Below are 10655 nucleotides of genomic sequence, written 5' to 3' on the forward strand. Positions count from 1 at the left end.
AAAGATAGATCTATTGGGCCTAACGAACCCCATCCAAAGTACCGGATGCTTTAGTACTTCGATGTTGTTTTTATCATGTCCGAAGGATTTCCTGAAATGATAGGGGATATTCTTATATGCATCTTGTTAATGTCGGTTACCAGGTGTTCAAACCATATGAATGATTTTTATCTCTATGCATGGGACGTATATTTATGAGAACTGGAAATGAAATTCTTGTGGTCTATTAAAATGATGAAAATGAATGATTATGATAAACTAATGAACTCATCAACCCTTTGGTTGATACTTTAAAGCATGTTTATTCTCAGGTATGAAAGAAATCTTCCGCTGTGCATTTGCTCATTTTAGAGACATTACTTGGAGTCGATCATCGCAATGGGACCAGATGTTGGTGACTTCATCCAGATGGATTAGGACGGGGTATGACACAAATCATACTCCAAGAACCCTAATTTTACAAGTAATTGGGTCTATAACTCATCACCAACTCAAACCCTAACCAAAAACAAGGAATTACACACTAAAATCGAGTTAGGGTTCTTACCACAAGTATATATCAACACTAGAATGCAGCTACACAAATTGGAGCTTCAATGGAGGTTGAATTTAAGCTTCTCTTCTCAAGAAACATGCTCTCTCTTACTAAGACTTTCTCACTCTAGGTTAGTGGGTGTTTGAAATAGGTGAAGTGTGAGAGAGGACCCCCAAAACTGATCCAAATATAGCCTAAATTCGGCCATGAAATATGAAGCGACCCGTCCTAATCCATAAGGACAAATACAATACATTTGGTTAAATCGCGAGGTACTTGACCTCTATATGATACATTTTACAAACATTGCATTCGTTTTTAAAAAGACAAACTTTCATTACATCGAAAGTTGACGGCATGCATACCATTTCATAATATATCAAACTATAATTGACTTAATAATAGTCTTGATGAACTCAACGACTCGAACATACGTCTTTTGAAATATGTCATGAAGGACTCCAAGTAATATCTTTAATATGAGCAAATGCACAGCGGAAGATTTCTTTCATACCTGAGAATAAACATGCTTTAAAGTGTCACCCAAAAGGTTGATGAGTTCATTAGTTTATCATAAATAATCATTTCATAATTTTAATAGACCACAAGATTTCATATTTCCATTTCTCATAAACATACGTCCCATGCATAGAGACAAAAATATCATTCATATGGATTAAACACCTGGTAACCGACATTAACAAGATGCATATAAGAATATCCCCTATCATTCCGGGACATCCATCGGACATGATAAAACAACATCGAAGTACTAAAGCATCCGCTACAACGGATGGGGTTTGTTGGGCCCAATAGATCTATCTTTAGGATTCGCGTCTATTAGTAGACTGTTTTATTAATTCTTAGGTTACCAAGCAAAAAGGGGCATATTCGGCTTCGATCATTCAACCATATAATGTAGTTTCAATTACTTGTGTCTATTTCGTAAAACAGTTATAAAAACAGCGCATGTATTCTCAGTCCCAAAAATATATATTGCAAAAGCATTTAAAAAGGGAGTAATGAAACTCACGATAATGTATTTTGTAGTAAAAATACTTATGACGACATTGAACAATGCAAGGTTGGCCTTGGATTCACAAACATATATCATTTGTATATCTATTAAAACATAATTGTAATCGAATAAACTTTTATATATTTAGTTATGTATTAGGATTAGTATTTATATATATAATCTATTAATACTTATAATATCCTATAATGTTTATTTGATATATAATTTAATAAATGTTATATCAATATAAATGATATTATATTAGTTAAAAAGTAATATTATGTAATATCGGTATACTTATATATTCTTATATAAATTTCTCCTGTTTGCAAAATATTTATGATACTGATACCAGAATAAGGATATTAATAGTTATAATACTAATAATAGTAATATTGATAGTGATAATAATAAGTTTAATAAAGATGATAATTTTGATATAATAATGGTAAGATAAAATGTTAGTTTTTATAAAAATGATATTTTTAATAATAGTAATAATGATAAAATAATAACAATAATGCCTGTGCTAATAATAGTCAGTTTTATCATGAGGTTCGGGTTAAATTTTCTAATTTCTTAACTACGGTTCCCATAACTTAATTTCATAACCATTTTCATATTTTTACCATATCAACTTTTATTAAAAATTTTATACTATAAATGTTATTAGTATGTTCCAAATCATGTTAATAATAGTACTAACAATAATAATAATACTATTAGTAATAATATTAGTAATGATATTACTAATAATTCTTAAAAGATAATACTAGTAACACAAATGAAAATGATAATTTTTGATAATAATAATACGAATAATGTTATTAGTACTGATAGTAATATTATTAACTATGATATAATAATAATGATTTTAATACTAACTCTTATGTTCATACCCAAATTTAACAATATAACTAATACTTAATATTGATACTAGTCTTAATCTTAATAATAATAATAATAACAATTTTTACTTATTTTAGTGATAATAATATTCATAATATTAAGTTAGTATTAACAATTATTAACATATCCGTAATCTTAATCGTAATAATTTATAATACAAATGTGATACAATAATAATAATACAAATAATACTAATAATAGTGTTAATACTAATAATATTAATGAATGATATTAATTAGTAATATGATAATACTAGTAAGTAATAATAATAACATAACAATAATAATAATAACAATAATAATAATATTAATAGATATAATAATAATAATGATAATAATAATAATAATAATAATAATAATAATAATAATAATAATAGTAATAATAATAATAATAATAGTAATAATAATAATAATAATAATAATAATAATAATAATAATAATAATAATAATAATAATATCAAATAATACCTTAGGAGCATTAAAAAGGTATAAACTGTCCGGGATGGGACTCGAACCCGCGACCTCTTGTATACCTCAACACCCATCAACCATCCAGTCTAAACTGTTTTTTTGATTTATATTATCCTGTAATTATAATTAACCCGTATCCTACTGTTTCTCACTCCTTCTTCTTCATTAATTCAAGATCGACCTAAGATTAAACCTAACTATCCATTAATTGGGTGTTTAATTTAGGACACTTTACTGAAGCAGAAACTTTCCATTGAATTCACATCCGTATTAACAGGAAAAAAATTATATGTATAATAGCTGTAACAGCAAGAATACACGAAGAACGATCCTTGAATTTGATTTTTAAAAATAAGTCAATTTAGATAAAGCTTATATCACGAAATATGTTCCAAATCACACCGAGAAACTCTCTCAAACACCAATTTTGACAGAAACGGTCTTTAAAACTTTAATTTGGTCGAAGAACAACGGTTGACTTTTTAGTTTCGAAGGTTTGACTTCAAAATTCGGATTTGATAGTAAGAATTGGGGTTTGAAACTTTATAGGTAGTTTGAAAACACAATTCCTAACAACTCTGCAATATTACATTTTGAAATTTTATTCGAATTCTAGGTTTTGGATAATTGGTTCAAGGACAGAGTTGTTCGAGCTTTCTTTTTCTGTTTTTGGTTTAAAATTGCAGTGGGAAAATGAATGAATTGATGGTGGTACATAAAATCAATCAGGTTTGTTGTGTTGTGATCAATTGGGGTCGACTAAGTTTCACGAGCTGTATAGATATGAAGAAAAAATTTAACCGAGACAAAGATACATACAGCTATCTGATTTGATCTGTTTATTTATTTTTATTATTTATTATATATGATATAATATATTAATAATAATATTAATTATAATTAATAATAATAATAATAATAATAGTAGAAATAATAATAATGATAATAATATCACTAATTCTAATAAATATATTAATAATAATAATAAATAATAATGATACTGATAATCATAATCATAAAATTGATAATTTTAATAAGTTTAATATTAATAATCATAATAAAAATGATAACAATAATAATAACAATAATAATAATAATAATAATACTTATAATAATATCACTATTATTATTGATAATAATAGTATTAATAGTAATACTTATACAGATCGAAGTTCATATTATAATTTTAATATTACTAGTAATATTGATATTAATATTAATATTAATATTTATGAAATAGTAATAATATTAATGTTAATATAATATCTATATTTTTAAATTTTGAGATTACCTTTAATATACCAATATTATAATTTATTATTTATGTAATGTTTAATAATTATATAATATATATAATTGAATATTTATACATTACAATATATATATCTATATATATATACATATAATCATGCATAGAAATCATATATGTTTATATATAGATTCTTTTTTTTATAATAACCTTATTATATTATTTTGTATCTTATTTTACATATCTAATTCCAATGTTTAAATTATATTTTATAATTTCAAATTACTACATATATTTACATTTATATATATACATATTTATTTACAAATAATTATTCGTGAATCGTCGAGAACAGTCGAAGGTCAAATGGATATATGATACAGTTCAAAAATTTTAAGACTCAACATTACAGACTTTGTTTATCGTATCGAAATCATTTAAAGATTTAAGTTTAAATTTGGTCAGAAATTTCCGGGTCGTCACAATACCTACCCGTTAAAGATATTTCGTCCCGAAATTTGAGTGAGGGGGTCATGGCTAACAATAAAAATGTTTTCATGATGAAATGAAGTGATAAATAGAGTTTTTATCATTACATAGTAATATAGATTAAACGATTCGGTTACTTAAAGCGTATGAGTGAAGCTATGGCAAAAGATTGAAATAAATATATAAAGTTTCGTCTTAACTTTTGACATAGTCATGGTTGAATTCCAGAATTCAAGGGATTTAAAGAAAATCTTCGGAAATCTAAAAGATTTGATTCTCCGGCTAGTATGGAAATTAAGATCTCTATAATTAAATACGGTGATCTGCCTCGATTACTCTGTCTGATATTTCTATTATAAATTAAACTTTTTCTGTTCCATTATTTTCATCACTCCTATACTTTTCTTTCCTCGATTTTAAGTACAGCAAGTAATGATCCAAGATTCATAGATAAGAGCTTTGGATTAAACATAACTAATGTTCTAAGAGAGATTGTAATAGCACGATCTTAATTGGTTAAATTACTAGAATTCAAGAGAAAAGATAGAATTATCAGGAAGATATATTCTTGATATGTTTAGAGATTAGGTAGAATGTAAGAGTCGTGAAGCATGGCACATGATGACATTATGGTCCGTGAATCATCACGTTCCATTAGAAACTCAACATGACTTATTGTAATATAATCACGTTGATCAAGTGTCATTATATTATACTAACTCATGCATCAATTTCCAACACTACTTCAAAATCATTCATAATTCAAAGTCTAAGTTTTCAGAGATTTAGAACTAAAACAGTTTTCTTTTATGATATAACAAAGATAGCGTGGAGAGATATTTAATATCAGAAAAGAATATTTATGAAGATATCTTCATAAATATTGAGGATATTTATAATAAAAGATACCATGATATTTAATAATTCTAGAACCAAAGTGTGATGAAGAAATTCATTCACAATAATTTGGAATGATTAAGGAGCAAGGTAATAGCCAAAGATTTCATCAGAAACATAATCATCAAGATTCTTTATATACAAGTTTAGTCCTTGTGATTTGTTCAGAGTCTCCTTCATGGTTTGCTCAATTTTTTATTATCAAGATTTTGACTGTTAAGGCAGTCTCCAGTTTTCACTGCTTCATCAGCTTTTTTTAAAACTCAGAAAACTGATTCATAGGCTAAAGCACTTTTCAGAAATTCAGAATTGAAGTTCGTAAATCCAGGAGATAGAAGTTATATATATATATATATATATATATATATATATATATATATATATATATATATATATATATATATATATATATATATATATATATATATATATATATATATATAAAGTTGTTGTCGTAGGATTGCTGAGAAATTCTAGATTATCAATTGATGCCTCCCGGTATTTGGTATGGTAATTATCGTTACAAGATGCCGATGAGTTCATGATAAGACTTCAATAGATAAATATAGTGATTTGTCGGAGAGATTTAAGTCAAGGAGCAATGAAGTTGCTGGTAAGTTTACTGCTAATGTGGTGGAATATAAATGGTTCTCCGGTAACGATGATGAAGGGGTAATCTTTATAATAAGGTTTATTCGAATGAAAAATTGAAGCTGATTTGTTGGAGCTGTGACAAAATTGGCTATTTTGAAAAGGAAATGAATTGTTATTTTCAGTAATAGCAATGCCAAAGGAGCTAGAACAAATACGTGTTAAACGTTTACTCAAGTTCCGAGTGTTTTCAGGTGCATAACCATATGCATCAATCTTCTCTTCCGTAGAGGAAATGCGGTTGGTTCATCCTCTCGATTGAGGTGTTTTCAAGAATCCTGAAAGGTTTGAACACGGATTGTAATCGTCAAGATACAAATGAGGTTTAAGATGAAATCAAGTGGCTAACTTGAAGAATTGTTTAGTTTCATTTATTATAATCAATATTTTAATTCATTTTAATTGTCCAATGTTGGTAGTCCACAGTTAGCAGTCCACAGTTACTAATTCAATAATTCATATATAGTTTATAATATTCAAATTAATTAATACGTATCGTGACCCGTGTACATGTCTCAGACTCGATCACAACTCAAAGTATATATATTATTGTAGAATCAACCTCAACCCTGTATAGCTAACTCTATCATTACTGCATATAGAGTGTCTATGGTTATTCCAAATAATATATATAGATGCGTCGATATAATATGTCAAAACATTCTATACGTATCCCAATATTTAAAATGCGTAAATAACAGCATTTAAATGACGATAAATAAAGTGCGTAAAATAAATAACAGAAATTAAATGACAATAAATAAAATTGCGAGAATTAAATTGCGATAAAATAAATTGCGATAAATAAAATGTAATCAGTTAGCTAGGAAAAGTTAGCTGAAAACAGTTAGCGTGGATTCTTAACAGAATTTCTCATAGTTAATTTGTTTGTTTCTAACAAATTTTATTTTTTGTCCAATATTTTCTTCATTATGCCATTTGTTAGATTCTGATAAGTCAAAATCCAAATATGAAATTGAATAAAAATGGTTATTCTGTGGTGAACGGATTCGTGTATCTGTGAATGTAAGTAGGATAGTAAATGACTGTCAAATCAGATTGAAAGAATGTACAGTGTAACTTATTAATGTGAAATCTAAATATTTCTCAGGTATTACCTACCCGTTAAAATATTTTCACCATTAACAGTTTGTAAAAAGAATTTTTAATTGCAATCTTTATGAAAACATATATACATATATATTTTCTTCAGATGTAATCATGGATTTAATGAGTCAATAGGATATTGACCTCATTTGATTTTTCGTTCGAACTAGAATATATAATCTCTAAAACATCAGAGATTACATAATCACCATGTAGAACAAAGATAAAATAGATAGAAAGATACGAAATATGATGATTATGCTCGAGGTACAGAATGATATATTGAGGCATGTGATGTTGAAACTTGGGTTGTTGGTGGTACTGGTGTTGATGTTGGTGGTACTGTTGGTGAAGCTGATAGGTTTTGCACCATGTTTTCCAAATTAATTACTCGAGCGCGAAATTCGTTGACTTCTTCTATTATTTCGGGATGATTGTCGGTTGGAACGAGCGGATGAATAAGGTTTAGAATTTTAGATATAATATAATCGTGGCGAGATATTCGGGAAATGAGAGTGAAAATGGTGTTTCGGATTGGTTCGCCGGTGAATGCTTCAGGTTCTTCGCCCAGAGGACAATATGGTGGATGAAGGGGATCGCTTCTTCTTGTCTCCAATGATCAGATGAATTGGGGATGGCTGATTTGGTTAATTCATTCTAGTGACGCTGCTTCCGGAGTTTAGGTGAACATCCATGTCGGAATAGCTGTCGGAATAACTATCGAAATAGCTATCGAAATCTGAGGGACTCGAACTGGTTGAGGGATTCATCTCGTATGATCAGATGAAGGATTTTCGAAAAGAAATAGATTATATGATGTAGATTAGTACCCTGCAATACATAATTTACATATGCATATATAATACTAAAATCCCATAAGTTACAGAGGAATCTACGGAAGCTGTCAGGCAAAGGTAACAATAACAGATACGCTAAGATATGAATTTATCTATACACTGTCTATGCAATAGTGGCAGTAAGACGTGTCTAGACTTTAAGGATGATAAGCAAATAATTTTCGACACTAAATGATAAGTAAAACATTTGACATGCAGACACGGTCGAAGTTCATACCCACTAATGCATCTAAACAACTATCAGTTAGACACACTAATGCAAGACCTGGTTCGCTAAGACCACCGCTTTGATACCACATGAAGCAACCCGTCCTAATCCATAAGGACGAATACAATACATTTGGTTACATCGCGAGGTACTTGACCTCTATATGATACATTTTACAAACATTGCATTCGTTTTTAAAAAGACAAACTTTCATTACATCGAAAGTTGACGGCATGCATACCATTTCATAATATATCAAACTATAATTGACTTAATAATAATCTTGATGAACTCAACGACTCGAATGCAACGTCTTTTGAAATATGTCATGAAGGACTCCAAGTAATATCTCTAAAATGAGCAAATGCACAGCGGAAGATTTCTTTCATACCTGAGAATAAACATTCTTTAAAGTGTCAACCAAAAGGTTAGTGAGTTCATTAGTTTATCATAATCGATCATTTTCATCATTTTAATAGACCACAAGATTTTCATTTTCATTTCTCATAAATATACGTCCCATGCATAGAGACAAAAATAAATCATATGGATTGAACACCTGGTAACCGACATTAACAAGATGCATATAAGAATATCCCCTATCATTCCGGGACATCCATCGGACATGATAAAATAATATCGAAGTACTAACGCATGCGCTACAACGGATGGGGTTTATTGGGCCCAATAGATCAATCTTTAGGAATCGCGTCAATTAGTAGACTGGTTTACTAATTCTTAGGTTACTACGCAAAAAGGGGCATATTCGGCTTCGATCATTCAACCATATAATGTAGTTTCAATTACTTGTGTCGATTTCGTAAAACAGTTATAAAAACAGCGCATGTATTCTCAGTCCCAAAAATGTATATTGCAAAAGCATTTAAAAAGGGAGTAATGAAACTCACGATAATGTATTTTGTAGTAAAGATACATATGATGACATTAAACAATGCAGGGTTGGCCTTGGATTCACGAACCTATATCATTTGTATATCTACTAAATCATAATTGTAATCGAATAAACTTTTATATATTTAGTTATGTATTAGGATTAGTATTTATATATATAATCCATTAATACTTATAATATCCTATAATGTTTATTTGATATATAATTTAATAAATGTTATATTAATATAAATGATATTATATTAGTTAAAAAGTAATATTATGTAATATCGGTATACTTATATATTCTTATATAAATTTATCCTGTTTGCAAAATATTTATGATACTGATACCAGAATAAGGATATTAATAGTTATAATACTAATAATAGTAATATCGATAGTGATAATAATAAGTTTAATAAAGATGATAATTTTGATATAATAATGGTAAGATAAAATGTTAATTTTTATAAAAACGATATTTTTAATAATAGTAATAATGATAAAATAATAACAATAATGCCTGTGCTAATAATAGTCAGTTTTATCATGAGGTTTGGGTTAAATTTTCTAATTTCTTAACTACGGTTCTCATAACTTAATTTCATAACCATTTTCATATTTTTACCATATCAACTTTTATTAAAAATTTTATACTATAAATGTTATTAGTATGTTCCAAATCATGTTAATAATAGTACTAACAATAATAATAATACTATTAGTAATAATATTACTAATGATATTACTAATAATTCTTAAAAGATAATACTAGTAACACAAATGAAAATGATAATTTTTGATAATAATAATACGATTAATGTTATTAGTACTGATAGTAATATTATTAACTATGATATAATAATAATGATTTTAATACTAACTCTTATGTTCATACCCAAATTTAACAATATAACTAATACTTAATATTGATACTAGTCTTAATCATAATAATAATAATAATAATAACAATTTTTACTTATTTTAGTGATAATAATATTCATAATATTAAGTTAGTATTAACAATTATTAACATATCCGTAATCTTAATCGTAATAATTTATAATACAAATGTGATACAATAATAATACAAATAATAATAATAATAATAATAATAGTGTTAATACTAATAATATTAATGAATGATATTAATTAGTAATATGATAATACTAGTAAGTAATAATAATAACATAACAATAATAATAATAATAATAATAATAATAATAATAATAATAATAATAATAATAATAATAATAATAATAATAATAATAATAATAATAATAATAATAATAATAATAATAATAATAATAATAATAATAATATTAATAGATATAATATTAATAATAATAATAATAATAATAATAATAATAA

Source organism: Rutidosis leptorrhynchoides, chromosome 5, assembly GCF_046630445.1.
Source record: "Rutidosis leptorrhynchoides isolate AG116_Rl617_1_P2 chromosome 5, CSIRO_AGI_Rlap_v1, whole genome shotgun sequence".
Taxonomy (NCBI): Eukaryota; Viridiplantae; Streptophyta; class Magnoliopsida; order Asterales; family Asteraceae; genus Rutidosis; species Rutidosis leptorrhynchoides.